Source organism: Manis javanica, chromosome 6, assembly GCF_040802235.1.
Source record: "Manis javanica isolate MJ-LG chromosome 6, MJ_LKY, whole genome shotgun sequence".
Taxonomy (NCBI): Eukaryota; Metazoa; Chordata; class Mammalia; order Pholidota; family Manidae; genus Manis; species Manis javanica.
In genome coordinates this window covers 49,398,413-49,417,247 of record NC_133161.1, presented here as the reverse complement: position 1 = coordinate 49,417,247, position 18,835 = coordinate 49,398,413, and the positions used below count along the sequence as shown (strand labels likewise).

Below are 18,835 nucleotides of genomic sequence, written 5' to 3'. Positions count from 1 at the left end.
ACAAACTACAAAAGCTGAACATCATGGACAATATTAAATCTTGTGTAAGAGTTATCCTTTTCAAAAAAATACATGCTGATTTCTAAAATATAGCTGCACAATGTTTTCTTGGCCATTTTCCTAACATATGCTCTATTTCATGAGAAATGTTTTCATAGAATTGGATGATCTCCTTTGTTCTCAAATTTTTAGATGACAAACAACAGCAAAAAAATTATATTTGACCTTAAATGCTGGAATGGGGAAGCCTTTATTAAACATTTAATTTAAAAATAAGGCTTACCAATACAATAATTGATAGACAAGAGTCATCAATAGATGCTTAGACCACTGGATAATATGGTCTCAGATTATTGTCATACAATTACTTATTAATTACAATAGAGAGAATAGAAAGGTATCACCTAAGCAAGTGATCCAAATAGGCATCATCAATAAGAAGACAAACTGTCATTGTGTGTCTCCTGTAAGGATGGGGATATCCATAACATTACTTAATTAGTATTCTTAGTAAAAATATCTAACTTGGATACAATTACAAGGAAACAAAAACAAATTCCAGCAATGGTGATGCTATGGTTATGTAGGAAAAAAGTTCTTCTTCTAGGAAGGTTCTTTTAGGGCTGAAATATGACAAGTAAGTGGAAGTCACTTCCAAATGCCTCAGTAATGACAGAGACAGAGAGACAGGAAAAGAGAGAATGTGGCAAATGTTGACATTTGTTGAATCTAGATGAAGGGTATATGGGTGTTCACTATACTATTTTGTCAAAAGTTTCTTTTGGTTTGAAATTTTTCAAAATAAAAAGTTGGACAAAAAGTCATTAATTAGTGGTTCTTTGAAGTGAAAATACTGGTTGTTACAGCCATATATCTCTATAGCCTGCTCTCAAGGCAATATTTCATTGAGATTTATTAAAAACAACAAAAATTTGTCTCCTTGAAAACTCTTGCATCTCATTTCTTTTTCGGGGTGATAGACTAAACCACCAAGATGTTATTTGCGGTAAAGTAATAACAAACATAGTCACCACCTACCTACCAGATGAGCAGGTTCATTCACTCTTAATTTTTCTCTTCCTCCACACCCCAGTCCCCATATCTAATCAGCCAGTCACCAAACACTGATGCTTCCACCTCACAGTGTCTCCTGAGGTTAGCTTCTCCTCTCCGAGTGTCAGGCTCCGCGGGACGACCAGGAAGGCTCCGTGCCTGTGAACACACTGCTCCTCCACATGGAGTGCCTTCCCTCCCGTATCTCTCAGGCAACTCTCCCCTCCTCGTGCAGGGGTTAGTTCAGGGGTCACCTCCTCTTTGAGGTCAGGGGTGGCGCATCACACCTTCTCCCGGTTCCTAGGGTGTTTTGTCTTTCCCAAAGCACATCTCCCAAGGAGCTCTGCTGTGCTCTGACTATATGTTCCTGTCTGTCTTTCCACTGGATGGTGACTCAAACGTCTCGGGAGCTTCTGTGCCAGGCACAGCAATAGGCACAGAGATGGTGTTTAATAAGTGCTTGTAGATATTAATGAGGAACAAGAGATGACAAGATTAGCTAAATGCAAATTAAAACAGAAAACTTCATTTTGACCAAGAGACAGTTCCTCAAGTTGTACTGATCCAAATTGTACATCTAATCTGATATAATATTTTTAAAGGAATCCAAAGGAACTTTTTAAGGGAATGAAGGCATGGCTAAATCAGAGCACTGTGAGAATAGAGAAGGTAGTCATTTTAAATACTGGACTCAATGAAGATAATTTGTTACAACTGAAAATATTCTAGCAAGGAATGGGTTGTGAGGAAATGGCTCTCAGGGGAAGTAGGGCTGTCTGGAGTGTGGGTGTTTGGAGGGATGAAGGCTGGATGAAGAAGGCTAACAGAACTGGAGGGATGCTGGGTATTGGCCTCCTCTCCCCACCCGAGCCTCTGAGATCCCCATCCCATTGCTGCCCAGGGGGGTTTATGTCATGATACATCCCAGAGTAGTGACTGGTCTCACTCTGCCCCTTTAGAAATCACGTAGGAGTGACATGAAGCAGGATTTAAATACTGTTTAGTGTTTTAATGTATCTGGTAAAAACTCACTTCTGTGAAGAAAAATTAAAATTTCCAGAGGCTTTCTTCAGCATGTGGGCAGTAGCACATAAGGGCATTGAAAATTTTGTTTTTGGAAAATAATATATTTATAAGGGATCAATTGGGAATCAAAACCATACCTAACATTAAATTCCATTTACAATATGAATGGATTTTAAAATGAAGGGAGGTGGGGAGTTATTGTTTAATGGGTACAGAGTTTCAGTTTGGGAGGCTGAAAAAGTTCTAAAGATAGATAATGGTGATGGTTGCTCAGCAGTGTGAATGTACTTAATGCCACTGAACTGTACATGTGACAGTGGCTAAAATGGTGAATATTGTGTTATGCATATTATATCACAGGTTTTTTAAATGGGGAAGTCTCTTCAGTTACAGTGAGACATTTTTAGCTTTGCCAAACTACAGGTCTTCAAAATATTGTTTGGGAAACTGAGGAACCCTGCTGGTCACCACCCAAGTCCTGATGCATCAATTACTGTTGGGCTTCAGTTCATTTCATGCCAAACTGGTGCATGACGCACACAGAGATGCGGGTGGGCACATGTGTTAATCCTTCAGCTCTGTGGATATCTGGCTCAACAATATCGGATACATGAGAAAATGCCCTGCCTCTTGGCAAGGGTCCTGATTCTACCCTGCTCACGCTTTCTGGTCTGTGACGGGCAGGGTGCCTCTTTACCATCTTCCCCTCTTGTTTCTCCTAACTTGTTGATGCAGCTCTCTGGGAAGCAGCCCTGGTAGATTTAAGGTCTAGGAAAGAGGAGTGTGGCGAGTACATGATGCCTGGCACATCATAAGTATAATTTTGTGAAATGCGTAAATGTGTGTGTGCACAGGAAGGATGCTTTTTGAAAGTTTTTACTTGAGGGCTAAAAATGCAAACCTGACTTCAGGTTCTCTTCCTTTGTGTAAGGACTTGTGGATATGCCATTTTGGCTTGTAGCATAGGTATTGTGCTGAGAGAAATCTAATACCATTTATTTTTTTTTACAATAGTGTACATTTCTAGATCATTTAGAAAAAGTCTCCCCTCCTCTCCTTTGGATTTGCCCAACTTTTTTCTGTGGTCCACAGTTGCTTATTTGAACTCCGAAAGTCCTTGCAGAGGAGAGTCCTGCCCCTTTAAGATGTGTTCCCTGGGATTACACTGAGATAATGTACTTTTAAATGGAGACCCTAGAGACCTCAAGTCATAGACAGACATTGGGGCATAACTGCTCCTTTGCCATATTACTGAATGATGCAAAGAGAGACCCCACGATGCATGTGAGTGCCCATTTTTGTTGGAAGAATATTTGGCATGCTCTCCTTTGTCGTCTTGTCTAGTAGACATAATGCAGTGGTTTCTCCAACAAGAACCTTCCAGTGTTTGCCTGACAACAGTGTCTGTAAGCTAACAAAGATGTTGCCAACAGCACTCCAGCCTCTCATCACCCCACTTCCCTTCTTCTCAATATCTTGAGCACAGACCACCTTTGAACTTTGATGGTCTCAGAGAACCCCATTTCTCCTGCTGCATTGGCAACATTCCCTTACATACTGATTTTTTATCTGTTATTTATTTTATAAAAACACACTGGTAATGATAATAGCTCCCTTCTGTGCACCAGGTATTTTGCACTTACGATCACATTTCAATCCTGAGGGGTAGGGTAGACCTCATCGGTTCCATTTTCTAGATGCAGAAACTAAAAGACAAGGGGGGTGATGTGACTTGCCCACATCTGAAGATTTAGTGCTCTGTCGCTGCTGGAGACTTGCTGCATAATCACGGTGGGCCCAGTTTTGGATCTGTAAATAGGTGTCAGTCTCTTAGGGGTCAGGAGATTCGCCTGCCTCAGAATCCCAGAAATTTCTCAGCCCTTTTTAAGAAGATATTGTCACTCTAGGAGGAAGAAAAGTCTAAAGTACACTTTCCAGATTTTTATCAGCTGCAAAGAAAAGGGACATACAATGTTTTGGGCCACTAACATGCCAAGAACACGTCCTCTGCTCTGTAAGAAGTGGTCACATGTCACTTGGTACTCCAAGCACACTTCACAAAATTTTCCATTTTGTTCTCCCAAGTAGACTGGTTACATGGATGGCCATAAATAACACTGCAAAGGAAATTCAGTGTCAACTGGAAGGGTTAAAAAAAATTATTTGAAAATAAAGGGACAAGATGCTTAATTTATTAGGTATCAGCAGCTACTTTTATCTGCATTCCACTGAGTGAAAATTAAGAACCAAAACATATCCATCTGTTTTGTCTCCCTTATTTTCTTTCCTTTGGCAAGAGTAAAGGGTAGGAGGGGCTTACCATTATCAAAATATAGAATATTAAGTTCAAAAGGTATACATAATTGTGTACAGTATAGAAATACAGCTATTGGGTGTTAAGGATACATAGATTTTATTAATATTCATCGTAGCAGAACTAAATCCACAATTTCAAGAGAGTTTTCTCTATACATGAACACAGATATTAGAACCCCATGTTCATATCAAATCAGCTTCATATTAACTAAATTTCATCCAGTAATCATTTGAAAATTGACTTGTCAGTCAAAGGACCTCCATTCTAGTTCTAGTCTCTACTCTGCTTCTCCCTCTTATCTTGAATTTCCTATAAAATATAGTAACCCAAAAATGCTAATACAGACTTCCCCACCTCTCATTTTTTTGATGTTTACATCTGCACACAGACAGAAATTGTGAAATAGAAACAACTTCTAGGGACTCCAACTTTTTCTTTTAGTTTATCTGAGTATTAGAAAAAGATTAAAGCTAACTGATAAACTTACTCAAAGTTTCTTTTTTAAAAAGGACTGACAGGGAAAATGAACAGCTTGATTCGGAACTTCTTAAATGATGCCTGTTTATATATGGATATGCATATATAAACTTTATAATAGTAATAATTTTGCCTAACTTTTAAAATAATAGTAATAATTACAATACTGATTAGCCTTTGTTAAGTACTTATATTTGGCTGGTATTCCAAATGCTAGTAGTTTTTATACACTATTTCACTGATCCTTACAATATATGCTTGAAGGGAATACTATAATGTTTTATATTATGTAATATACATAAGTGATATTTTTTATATATATATATATATACAAACACATAAAAGCTTCCTTATTAGATGAAGAAACTGAGGTTTATAAGATTAAATGGCTTTCAGCAGACCACACAGCTCTTTCAAAAATAAGTCCATCTGACTTTGAGTGTTCACTAACAATGATTATATCATAGGATATTAGGGCTTTATTTATTAAGAATATGGAGAAAATATTAAAATGTGAACAGTATTCCAACAAATGGAAGAAAAAGTTAACTCTCAAACTAACAACTCATTATGCATATCCTTTCTTCAGTCATTCCTTTCCGTTTAATAATAAAGTTATCTTTACAGTATAGGAAAGGAAACTAAGGTGATATTTTGTGTGCTTCAAGCAGTGTCTGAATCCATTTGGATTCCATTCTGCCGCAACCAATCCTTTACAGAAGTGAGGTTGTAATATAAATGAATGTACACTTGTACTAGAGGGAAACATATATAGTCTTTAAAGTTATTCAATTTATATTGCCACTCAGTTGTTAAAGTGTTGGTGAATGTAGCATGTATATAAATATGACACCAGTGACAGCTATAAAGATAAACCTTTTATGTTGTAACTTCTCAATTTAAGCACACAAGACTAAATTTGGGGAATAAATCATGGTAACGGGTAGCCACTACATTTATATGAAAATGAATAAATGTCTTATACTATCAGTTGATTAACCTGTAATGAATAGATACTTCATCATCACTTTGGAGATTTTTTGAAATACCTTGGCACAGTTGTGTTACAGATAATGCAAACTCATCTAGTTGCTAAGACATTAATTTTATAGCCTAAGAAATTGATTTTCTCAGCGCTCAATAGCAAATTGGACTAAAAAAATCTGTGACTGACCCAACACATTAACCAGTTATGTGGAAAACCCAGTGGGAGTGTGTTCAGTTACACTGTTCCTTTATCTGGGGGCGGTAAGGAGGGATAACGATTATACATAGTCAGGGAGGAGGATTAAAGGCACTAAGAGCCTTTTGGGCAAAGTGATAAGAAGCCTCCAGGAGCAAGTTTCCAGATCCTTCCCGTAATAGGTATTATGGGCACGCTTCCTGTGGTGGAGAGAGCAGGTGCCCACCAGTAGCCCCTCACATGGTGTACTGTGGGCAGCCATTTCTGTCCCATGACATGAGGCTCAACAGAGGATCTTTTGGCCCATGTTTGCCACAGTGACATATTCTGTTGCTTAAGAGTCCCATTATTTTGGACTTGCCCAGAGATTAAAGTTTTAACTTCAGGGAGTTCTGAAGTACAAATTTAGAGCTTTGTAAACAAGAAGATTGTTCAAAGAAAGACCTCAGGACATTCTCTGGGTTCCATGGCGACAGACTAGCTGAGACTGTGAGTCCCCTTCCCTCCAGCTGGAGAAGCTGCTCCCCAGCTGAACTTTCAAAGAACAAGAGGGCCCAGGATCTCCATGTCCTGGGCAACTGGTACTGCCCAGCACGCCTCTGAAATCTAGGACCTAGGTATAGCTGTCACTGAGCTCGAAGCTTCCTGTCAAGGACTCTCTCATATTCGCCCTAGTAAAAAGGAAACAACAGTGGGTTGGCCGCTGTCCTGGGGCACAGCCCCTGGTGCACACAGCCCACCCATCTGAAGGATGTGGAGGGAAAAGGGCCCTCACAGCTGCTGATCCTGCTGCTGCACATGCCGGCCAGGTTTCCCTCTTTCCACGGGGCATCCAAGATGCTCAGAGCCTAATCTGTGTTCTCCATTACCTCTCCCAGTCAAATTTACAGGACTTTGTGGCACTTATTCTGTATGTTTCTACCTGTCTGTATTTTCCCTTTTATCTTTTCCATTTTTACTTATGACCTGTAATTTTTATATATCCATTTGGAATGTGATGGGATAAAAGTTAACGAAATACGAAAGTTTCATTTTCATAGATATGTAAGAAAGAAGCATCTCCATCACATTCCCGCAAGAAGGAAAAACTGCCACCCCCACCTCCCAGGTATTTCTAGCTGCTTTAGAGCCTGGTGGGTGCAGGGGGAGAAGGGCTGCTGTCCTGGGTGCTGGGTGAATCAGAACAGGGAGTTTCAGGGAGAAACATGGCACCTCTTGAGCAGCACATAAGCAACACCTCGCTACATTTGTTCTTGCATTCCCATACAACAATCCCTGGCACACAGTAGGTGCCCAATACAAGTTTGATGAATGACTGGAATGCCTTCTTTGGAAGGAGCTTACTCGGTGAAATGCAAAGGAACACAGAGTTCCTGGCTTCCCCTCGAGATCCTCTCACCCCTCACACAGCAAGTTCCCATGGAGATGCATCAGCCTCATCACCTGTGAACAGCAGCAGGCCTGGCCGTCCAGGGAATGACTAAATGGGCACGTTGTGAGAGAGCAAACCATTAACCCAAAGGATGGTACATAACCCCTTCAATCATCTGTTGACCCATGAGGGTGATTAATTGGAACCAACCGACCATATCTGAATTGTTTTTCATGTCAAATTTGGAGGAAGCCCCACCTCCTGCCATTGAAAACTATAGCCAGAAGCCCTCTTTCAGAAGACATCCTGTCTGTGTTCCCTGAGATGCTGACAGGAGGCCCAGAAAATGAGCTCCAACTCTTTGCCAGCTGACTCAAACACACTCAATCTTGACTCACTGGGGTTGGCAGAATTCAGCCACTTAAGTGCAGTCAGAGGTCGCTGCAAAACAGCAATCTTTGCTCAGAGACCTTCCAGGCTGGCTGCTCCTGGCATCCATCCAAGTCCATCCAAACAGATCTGCAGACAATGGGAATGACATCTCCTGCTGTCCTTTAAAATGCTTTGCTACCAGAGCCCTGAGCATCCCCAGCATAAGCCACTCAGGTACAAACAAGTCACTCAGCAGTTCCAATTAGGGACCAGAAAAGAAAGGGGTAAGACTTCTCCCAGGTGGCTCTAGCATGAGAAGTGAAGGGCATGGATCTCACTAATAGATTATCCCCGATCTCTGGATGAGAAGCCAGACAGGCACAGAGCGCACAATAAAGGGTGAGCTGGCCTTACAGCTCCGTGTGTTCTCATTAAGACAGCTCGGCCCCACATCAGCTCTGGAGCCGTTTTGGCTGCTGAGTAGCTAGGCTTTATTTTATCACCAGCAAACAAGCCAGGGGCAAACCAGTGAAACTATCTTCAGTCTGTGATCAGAATTCTGCTGCTCCCCCTGGGTCCTCCACTTTGCAGGGAGATTCTGTGAGGCAATGCCCAGGGAAGGGCTGAGCAGCCATGCCAATTAGCACTGACCTTCAGCCTCGGGAACACTGAAGAGTTGTGCTGTGGGTAAAGGGAAAAATAGTTTATCAGCATGGAAAACACATCTTGCCACATAAATGGTGTCTCTCCTGGGCAGTTTAGTACCCACATAAATACAACTTTATATCCCAGGATGAAAGAGTAGAGAGAAGAGGCTGCCAGATGGTGACGAAAGCCCTCTCCCTAATGTATTCACCAGGATCCTACTTCCTCAGCCTTTTAGGGGAAGCAGGGATAAAACTGGAAAAGAATATTGGTAAATGTATCAGCTAGCTATTCTGAGTAACAGACCTAAAACATCATATTTTGACCAGGAACCGTAATTGGTTCTGCTGGTGGTCAGGGTTTGGCACGTCTCAGCTGGACTTGTTCGTGCTTCTGCAGTCAGTTGGCTTGGGGAAGGGTCATTAGTCTAGGATGGCCTCAGTGGGAAGGACTCGCAGTCTCCCACTTCACCTCTCATCTTGCTGCAGACCAGCCTGGGCTTTTCTCTGTGGCAGAGGCACGGTTCCGGCAGACAGCTGAGGGCGAGGCTTGGAAGCTGCACGCCAGAGCCCCCAGTGCATTCTGCTGGCGACGCGAGTAACATGGCCGAGCTCATGCAAGGGGTGGGGAAATAGATCCCATCTCTTGATGCCACAGCTCACAAGGCAAGGGGCACAGACCCAGAGATGGGTGGAGAAATGGGGCCATCAGTGTAAGTCACCTGCCATGATGGGAGAAATAAATGAAGGAAGTAATGTGGAGAAAAGAAGGAACAGGTTCAAGGCGTCTAAAGGAATGTGATGGTGTCTTGCCCCTGCTGGCCTTCTTTCTATTCTGCCCATTCCCTCTCCTCTTCTGCTCAAGGGTTGGAAGGTTGATGCATATTTCTCTAGGAAAAATTTGCTGGGTCTGATTACCTGGGTCATCATTCATCTCCTTTCTTAGGAATGCATCTTCTCAGGCACAAGACACACATCCCAGCAGGCAGCTTTGAGGCTGACCAGGGTCAGAAGGGCTCCTGAGGCAAGGAGAGATCTCTGAGCTCCAGAGGATACTCAGGCCACTTTTGGGGAGGAGTGGGAGGGCAAGGGGGAGGATCTCAGCATCACCCTGTAAGATCAGGCCCCTGCCGGCCTGTCCCATGCCACCACTTGCCATTTCCTCTCACGTGCACCTGCCACCTGCCATGCTTAAACTCCCTTCAGGCCCTGCAGTGGGCTGTACAAACAGCTCCACATCTTCACGCACACACTCCTCTGCCTAGGTGAGCTCTCCCCACCCAGAAAACTCCACTTCAACCCCCTAGTTTCAGGGAAAAGTTCACACACTTTTCTCTGTACTCCCCAAACTTACCTCAACCAGAGCACCCATTACTCTACTGTAATTGCTTACTTTTCTGTCTTCCTTGTGATTTGTCAGTTCTTTTAGAGATGTCCATATTCCCAGGGAGAGCCATGTCTTTAGTCTCCATATTCACAGAGCTTAATTCAAAGCCCACCATGTATAAGTGCTTAATAAACACTTACTTTCTCCTTGGGGAACACTATAGCCTTTATTTATGAAGCAAGTGCAGGTTTGTAAAATCCTTAATTTACCTCTCCTACACCTCAGGAGCAGAGCAGACTTGTCTCATTCCAGTTTTGTACTTGACTTGGCCATATTGTAACAAATTCGTCTGAAGTCAGCTGGCTCCTAAGTGGCAAAGTAAGACCAAATCTCCATCTTCCACATCTCAGCCCAGTGTTCTTTCTCTTTAATGCCAAGTTTAAGATGCATTTCCTTAACTTTTAATACCCTTACCTCATTCCAAAAGAGAATTTATTCTCAACAGATATTTAAGCACCAATCATATGTCAGGTACTATTTCTCAAGCTAAAAATGTGATGATGCATAAGACAGACCAAGTGGGAGTCAGGCAATAAACAGTAATTTTTCATTTATTTACAAATGAAATTATTTAGCATTTACTATGTGACAGGGACTATTTTGTGTGTTTTTCATTTACATGTGAAGAAACTGAGAGGCACAGAGAGGTGAAATAATTTGTTCAAGGTCACTCAACTGTTAATGGTTAAGCTGGAATATGAATCCAGTCTGGCTCTGCTCATAACCACTTCCCAGAATGCCTGATATTAAATGTTTATAATGTCAGGTCAGGATAAAGATTCTAAAATAAGTAAAGCAGGACAGAAGGTAAAGAGTATCCTGCTTCAGACATGCAGAGGCCTGAGTAAAGGGAAGGAGTGCGCCTGGGTGGGGACGAGTATGGCAGGAAGAGGGAACAGCAGTGCAAAGCTCTGAGACAGGAAAGTGTTTGGTGAGTGTAAGGACTAACTTACACCACTGTGTGAACAAGACGAGGACAGATGGAAGATACATTTAGAGAAGTGATTAGAGGCAAAATTAGATGGATTGCTTTTTTGGCCATACTAAAGAGTTCAGATTTTATTTTAGTATGATTTGTGGTAGCTCATATAATTAAAGTGATATAAAGAGTAAAAATAATCAAATAAGTGAGAACAAGAAGGGATGTGGGTCATTTAGATAAAGGTTAAAAAAAAAGGCAACACTGAGGGTAAAATATATGTTAAATGTAGACCTTACATTTTTCTAGTATATGTAAGTCATACACTCTGCTACCAGCATCAGGCTACAAATTTAAGCTCGAGTTTCCTTGTGGCCATTGCCAAGAGGGAAATCTGGACAGCTCTATGCATTGTAATATCAAATGACAAAATGAAAGGTGTTATTTAGATACACCTATTCCTAGTACTGAGACCTTGAGGAATTCTCTAGCTGACTGATAAAGTGAATTGGGATCCTGAATTGATCAAAAGGAAAATTAAGGCATTTTGTACCTAGATATGGGTATTTTGTAACTATACTAAGGTATACAAAGTTTGACTTATTTGCTCATGGTGAAAACATTGAAACTGAATATTAAATCTTCCTGTCTTTCTTTATAACAGAAGTTTCAATCCACACAATTTTACAAAGACCACATTTTGAGGCTTAGATCATGACCATGATGATAAAAATGGTTGAGTCAAGAAATGGTTGATTCCATGGTTTAGGCTGGTCTTGGGGGGGATGGGAGGCAATCTGGTCAGTGTTTGTACACTGTCATTATGATGGCCAAGAGAAAGAGATTGACCACATAATGATCCCACAGAAGCCAGGCAAAGGCAAGGTGTTTCTCAGATCTGGCATATGAGAAAAGAAAGTGCTCTTCTATTGCATTCTCTTGACAATCATTACTGCAAACCAGTTTTTTTTTCTTTCTGCTTTCTAGAAAATGGAGAAAACAGGCAGATTGGTTAACTAAGCCATGAGGAGGCAGTTTCTCCACCAACCTGTGTGCTCATTAATATTCATAACTCCTCCTGTGTTTTGAGTGCTCTCTCCATTTAGACAAGTTTGATTTCTTTCAATGCATTCCTCAGTAAAGCCCTTTACCTTCTGGAGGCACTTGATAGGGTTTAATGAGGTAAGTAAGGAGCCACACAATCCTTGTGTGGTGTGCCCCAGACTTTTGACAACATAATAGAACACTTGAATTCATATAAGTTGTTCAGGCTACTTAGAAACTACATTATAAATTGTAATGCCACAGCTCGATTGGTCCCTAGTGACTGAAGAAAGGCCAGAGCTAATGGTGGAGGACTTGGGATCATGCACAGAAGTCACTGTGATGAGTTCTCCAATGAAGAGGGAAAGAGAAAGGAACACGAGGTCAGGAGGGAACCCACACTCTTGATGCATCCAATCTCCCTTTTGTCGTGGAAGAGGCAGACTGGGAAAACACCATTGCGTTTATTGTTAGAAGTCACGGAGCCTTTCCTGAGGGTAGCTGAAGAGCAGGAGAGGCAGGAACCAGACTCTGAAGGAGCCGGCGGTGAGGAGGGGGAGAGTGCGGAGAACTCACAGGAAGTGGCAGAGATGGGAAGGGAGAGATTGTGGGGGGTCTGAAGATGCAGTGTGGTCAAGAGCCATTCTTTTCCCAAACTAGAGGAGTGCTGCTGCACATGGACAAAAAGAAGAGCTCGAGAGGAAAAATGAAGGACAAAGGCTAGAGTCAAGAAGGAATGGGTGAGAGTTAACCTTGGGATTAGCCTCAGAACAGAAACAAGACACTTCTGAGACAGGTTCGAGGGAAGAGGACACAGGGGTTGTTATTTTGAGGAGGAAGGAACTCCTGCAGTCCAAGCAGGCTCATTCTTCTCAGGAAAAATAGGAGTGTGTGTGTGTGTGTGGTGGTGGGGTGAGGCTGGGGGTGGGGGGGTCACCTGCCAAGAAAGAGGGAGGAAAGGCAGGACTAGGGCTGGCGGGAAATGGGAAAATGCCGAGAAGGCTTCTGTCAATTGGCACAGAGCTCTTAGGAAAGGGCTGGGCAAGGAGCAGGCTCTCAGTACAAACGTGTGGCAATATCTTGAACAGTGTTGAGAAATTAAGAACAAAATTCAACCCTGACCAGATATAGAAGCAAGCAGATTTTCTCTGCTCGGGTACTCAGGTATGAGGGGAGTAAGGGGGAAGAAAAATCCTTAGCAGATTTGGGAAAGATCTCAACAAATGTTAGCTACAGTCCAAAGCAAAAACAGGAAAAGTTAAGTTTCTAAATTTTCTAGCTATTCAAGTATATAATACATTTTCCTCCAAACAACTGAGTTGATCTTCCATAAAGATATTATTTCTCATTCTACCCCTTCTTTCCATTCTCTCACATTCATTAGGTGCATTGGACTGTGGACTGTGCCAGGGACTATTTCTAATAAAATTCCTACATGTATAGAGCACTTTCTTTATTCAATCTCTTTTGATCTTCATGAAATCCCTTCAGAGGCAGTAGGAAGGGTTATATCCATCTTTATGTCGTGGATGAGGAAAGAGACTAAAGGCAGGCTCAGGAAAGTGATTTCTAACGCTCTAGTCTCTACATGCTTCCCCAGCCCTGATCCTCCCTTCCATCAGTTACAGTTACTCACTTAGTCTTCCCTACTCAGATGTAGCAGCTCTGTGAGGGCAGACTAGGCATCCTGTTCACTGTCATCTCCCTAGTGGGTCCTGTTTATCGCCGAATCCCCCATGTTTAAACATGTAGTAGTTAGCAGATTTGTTGATGGTCTTTTTTGAATCAATCCATTTCTTTAAAGAAATTTTACAATCTAAAGACTATTGTAAAGCTATATGAATTAGGACTCTTGGATTTTTAACATATTCCTCCAATATTTTACAGTGGTATCATTCAAACTTAATCTAACAGCATATGTGACATATGATAGATAATTTTTGTTGTGGTTTGAAGAGTGGTTATATATGTGAAAAGCCAGGACCTAAGTCTAGATGTTCTGACCACAAGTTCACATTCATTCTACTTTTCCCTGCTTCCCCGGTGTAACAGGACAGTGCCTAGAACATGGTGGACAACTAATTATCTATTGAATGAATCAGTGAACTAGTATCACTTGATACAGGACTAATATCTGTACAAGTAATTGTTTGCTGGGTCATCATAATGAATATCTTCCAGTGACACCTGTGATATTCAAACTCCGCTGTTACCTAGCCAAGAATGATTATGTTTTAGTAGGAAAATAGAAAATGGACATAGGCAATGGTAAAATGGAACCAGAAAGCTGATAGGTGCTTCCCTTTCCAGGGATATCATTAACTGAAGGAAAGGACTTTAGTTACCTTGTTTACCTTTTTGACATTAGACAAATAGGTAAATGAATGTCTTTTTAAATTTTGCATAGTATACCATGGATGATTGCCTGGCTGAAAAAAATCACTAAGCTTCTAAGCCTTGCCACGCTTTCTCCAGTTGGCTCAGCTTTGCCCCTCCTCATTCCCTGGCTTCAGTTCCCTCATCTGCAGAATGGGGATACAAACAGCTGCATTAACTGCCTCTTTGGATCAAATGAGATGGATGTTTTATAGAAGCCACATTTTATCTAGATTGGTTGCAACCCAAAGAATGATGTGTTAACTGAAAAATTCCATATGGCAGAGAATCATAGAAAAGGATAAATAAATAGCACAGGCACATTTTATTTTACTCTAAAGCATGGACCACATTGCCCATGGAGTTTTCCCCAGTCTTGCTTAAATCCATTTCTTTAAAAAAACAACAACTTGAAGACCCTTGTAAAATTATATGAATTGAATTCCTGAATTTTTTAAACATTTTTTCATCGATATTCTATAGTGATCTCACCCAAACTTAATTTGGCTGCCATTTTTTGTTTAGCAACTCATTTTATGAAATCTTTCCAAATCTTTCAACTCTGTTTTTATGGGAACAACTCTCTGCCTCTTTGTATTCATAGCTCATCAGTTTTAAATTAAATATAAATAATTAATTATAAGTAATTAAGTATAAATATGATTATAAATTAAACAAGTAAAACTGCTAAAAATAAATTTAGAAATAACTACAACTCTTGGTAAGGAACAGAGGGTCATGGGCATATTAGAGCAGTAACTTTCAAACTATTTGAATGCATGTACAGTGTAAGAGAAGCATTTGCTCTAGCAGCACAATACACAGATGCAAACACATACCTACACACACACACACACACACACACTACTATACACTTGCATAAACACACAAACACACACACTCATACAAATACAAGCACACCCATGCCCTGAAACAAAAATTACAGAAAACGTAGCTTACCCTTATGATGCATCATGCATTTGGATATTTTTTCTTCTACTTTACTATTTGCTTTTCTTTTTTTTGGAAAAATTCTGGGTACAACCTACCCAATTATTATGATGACTCATGGATCTCAACCTGGAGTTTGCCAAGATCCTGAACTAGAGAGTCCGTTTTTAGTCACTAGTGTTCGGTTTGATGTGACTAACCGAACTAGTGTTCGGTTCAGCCAGCATGTGAAATGGAGGGGATGGACCGGTCAGTCGGCCTGGCAAGCAGACTGAGCGGGGCTGGTTAGGAGAGCTTCTTGTGTATGTGGAGATGCTCTGTGAATGTGGACAGAGCTCTGCATGCGTGCAGACTGAAGGCAGGCTTGGGTTTCCTCTTCAACAAAGCTCCTGGTGATCTTAATCTGCATGTAGATCCCCCAGTAACCCCAGATAGTAGGAGATGGATTTCCTCTGCTCACCTCCTGTAGTAGAAGCCAATCCAAATGGAAATAGTGCTCTAGGCCCGTCCAGGAGAGAGAGCCTCCCAGCTCTGATCTACAGAGATGCATCTGGCTCTGCCACTCGCACCTGGTGACTCAGCAGAGCCAGACAAGATGACTGTATGTCACATGCTGAGAGGACTGTTGGCTTGGCCAGAAGTGACTCATGGGCTATTCAGCTGTTTGTATAGGAAAGCATGAAAGACTCCTCCAGGGTCCAAGATGAAACCTGAAGACAAATGGAAATTCTAGAAACAATCCCTAGCTGCAGTTATCCATCCAAACCAGACAGGAGTTGTCCAACTTCCAGAGAGTCAGAAGAGCTCTGAAAGAGCTTTATCGACTTCAGGGCACTACACAAACAGAAGGACTTTTCAGTCCTGATTTCATTCTTTGACACTCTGAAAATTACATCCTGGAAATGTTCATTCCCATCTCAATAAGGCTTTCAACACCTGACAAAAAATGAAACCTGCCTTCAGCTGAGGCCTCCCTGCCTGCCCCTTATTATCTGGATAAGAAGAGCTGGAACTCCATTGCACACTCTGTGGCCAGTCAGGGCTTTCCTTTTATATTTCAATGAATTCTGAAGAGTAGAGGATGATAATTTTGGATTTGAGGGCTTCCCTATCTAATTGTTCAGTTAGGTGCATGCATATGTGTGACTATGTTGACCCACATGTAGAACTGAGCCTTTCCTTAGCTTAATCTCCACAAAAATCCGCTCACAAGGGTATACATGTGTAGCAGATGCATCAAAAGTTTTGAGGAGGCACAAGTGGGGATTCACTGCAGCAAGTGAACCGTTTCCGGTGAATTATTAAGCAACCTTATTCATTTCACTTTTGCCCTCTCCCACCCCCAACCCTTGTGTTCTACTCACCCCCAGGCATTTTTTAAGGACTCCTTTATTCCATATACTGCCTACAGCCTCTCATTATCTTGCAAGCCTCTCAGCGTCTCTTATCTCCAAACTCAGCTCTGGTCCTCACCTTGGCAAATCTGAATCACACCCAATGTTCAATGGTGAAAGAAAAATAGGGTAGTTGGAATAAAAATATTTCATTTAGGAAAGGAAAAAAATAAAACAACATATTTAAAACTGATGATAGCACATGCTGGGCAAGAGTAGCTTGTCCGGCCTGCCTGGCATCATGGTATGCCCGGTCAACTTGGCTGCCCCCAGCTCTGCTCTCTGGAAGCCTCTCTCCTGGACACTGTCCAACACAGCTCCATGTGAGAGGATCTTTGGGAAGAGGTTCCCTTCCAGAGGCTGCATTCACTCCTGTAGCAGCCTATTTCCTATCAGTGTGGGTTTGGGGCCTGCTCATCTTGGGGATTGAGCAATTATAGGCATTTGAATGCCAAGCTAGGGTTTCTCTGGCAATTCAGTTTGCTTCATGCTGTCTGTCCATTATCTTGGCTAATAATAATCATAGTACCTAACACATTTATTAAGTCTTTTCTAGGTTCAGGCACTCTTCCTAAGCTCTTTACACATATTATCTTGACTAGATCTTCAAAACAACCATTATTATCCTTCTTTTGTAGGGAAGGAGATGGAGGCGGAAAGAATTTAAATAACATGCCCAAAGTCACACAGCTACTGATGCTGGGATTGAATTCAGCCAAACTGACTCCAGAGCCCAATTTTTTAAACACCTATGTCATGTTGCTTAACCAAAACTTCGTTGAGTTCTGGTATCTTGAGTATAGACCCACTTCAAAGCTTCTGTCCCTTAGCAACATGCCTTTGTGTTCGCATTTTGGCATCTGCCCTTGGGTAATGGGTGGGGAGGCACAGCCAGTCCACCCCTTGTTCCAAGTTGGTCCAGTGAATGACTCAGCAGGGGGAAATTTGACAGTCACCCCCTTTGTTAGCTGGAGGCCCTCAACAAACCAGGGACCCAGGCCTTTCCCAGATCCTAATCTTATCTCCCCTGGAGTTGACAGCATTTTTTCTTATCTTTGCTTGCATTAACTGTGACTGGGGAAGAGGATTTGATTTTGCCAGGCCTTCAAAGGTCATGAAAATCTGACCTGCAGCCATCTAGCTCTCCTGACTATGGCTACGGCTACGGCTAACACTCTCATAAGAAAGTCCCCATCATGCTTTCAGATGTGTCAGCTTGTAAGAAAGTTTTTTTATTTTTCGTAGGGCCATTCTGAAGCCGGCAAAATATAACCCTGACATTTCCTACCATGCCTCTTGAGGACTGAACTTTGATAGGAATACAGTTTATATCCCAAGATACAAAAAGCACATAGGCCATGAAAGACCCAATCACACTACGTTAACCAACACCTCCAAAATCTTAGTATTGGAGGACGGACTGCTAAGGTTTATTCCTTCCTCTTGCTTCATGCCTGCTGCTGGTCAGCAGGGGGCGCTGCGCCCATCCTCCACGCTCTGGAATCCAAGCTGAGAGAGCAGCCTGCATCTTGAACATTGTCGGTCACCATGATGAGGGCAAGTGTGTTCTGGAAAATCTTACAGAAGCAATTAAATGATCAATTTTTGTTCATAATTTATTGTCCAGAACAGGCATGTCACATGGCCACATCCCATCAAAGAGACCGTAAAACTCAATTCTAACATATGTCTAGAACACAGAAAGCTGCACATACTGGGCGAGCTACTAGTTCCTGCAATAGTAAGCTACAGCAATCCCGCTTTACAGAAGTTACCAGCTTTCCAGCCTGGAAAATGGGAAACTTCAGATCTCCATCCCCAATCCTGACTTGGCCAGTTTCGTATTTTAGGTTCCCCACTACTTGCAGTTGCAGTTCCCCACCTCTAGGTGTCAATATTTGCAGTCTTCAGGATTATTTTTGGTTGTTAAGTGACAGAAAACCACTTCATATTGGCTTTTGAAAACGTGGGAATTTTTGTTTACACTCTTAAGAAATCCAGAACTGCACTGCATTATGGGCCTAGCTGGAGCCGGCAGCTCAGATGATATCTCTAAGACACTGTCTTTCTCCCATTTTTTTTTTTTTGGCTTTGCAGTATTCATTGTTGGTTGCATTCTCAAGACGGATCCTTTATAGCAAGACAAAAATAGACACCTATAGCCCTACGCTTACGTGTATTAGTTTAGCACTCCTTGTGGAGAGCATGTACTGATTTTCCAGTAGCATTAGTAGAAGTCACTGGTCCAGCTTAGAACACACACACATTACCTATCACTACATGTACCCAAGGAAATAAGGTGCTGTGATTGTCAGTTCTG

The 18,835-nt window shown here is 41.8% G+C and overlaps 1 long non-coding RNA gene across 2 annotated transcripts; it reads right to left on the bottom strand.

Annotated features, from left to right (window-relative positions):
• Positions 1 to 4,475: 4,475 nt before the first annotated feature.
• On the bottom strand, positions 4,476 to 15,895 carry LOC140849889 (uncharacterized). 2 transcript variants are annotated; one of them, XR_012132239.1, is made up of 3 exons: positions 15,582 to 15,895; positions 9,363 to 9,463; positions 4,476 to 8,481 (listed from the first exon to the last, which is right to left on the bottom strand). It is a non-coding gene; the product is annotated as an uncharacterized lncRNA (long non-coding RNA). The 2 variants fall into 2 exon arrangements; XR_012132240.1 differs by lacking the exon at positions 15,582 to 15,895 and adding an exon at positions 15,131 to 15,573.
• Between the last annotated feature and the right edge of the window lie 2,940 nt (positions 15,896 to 18,835).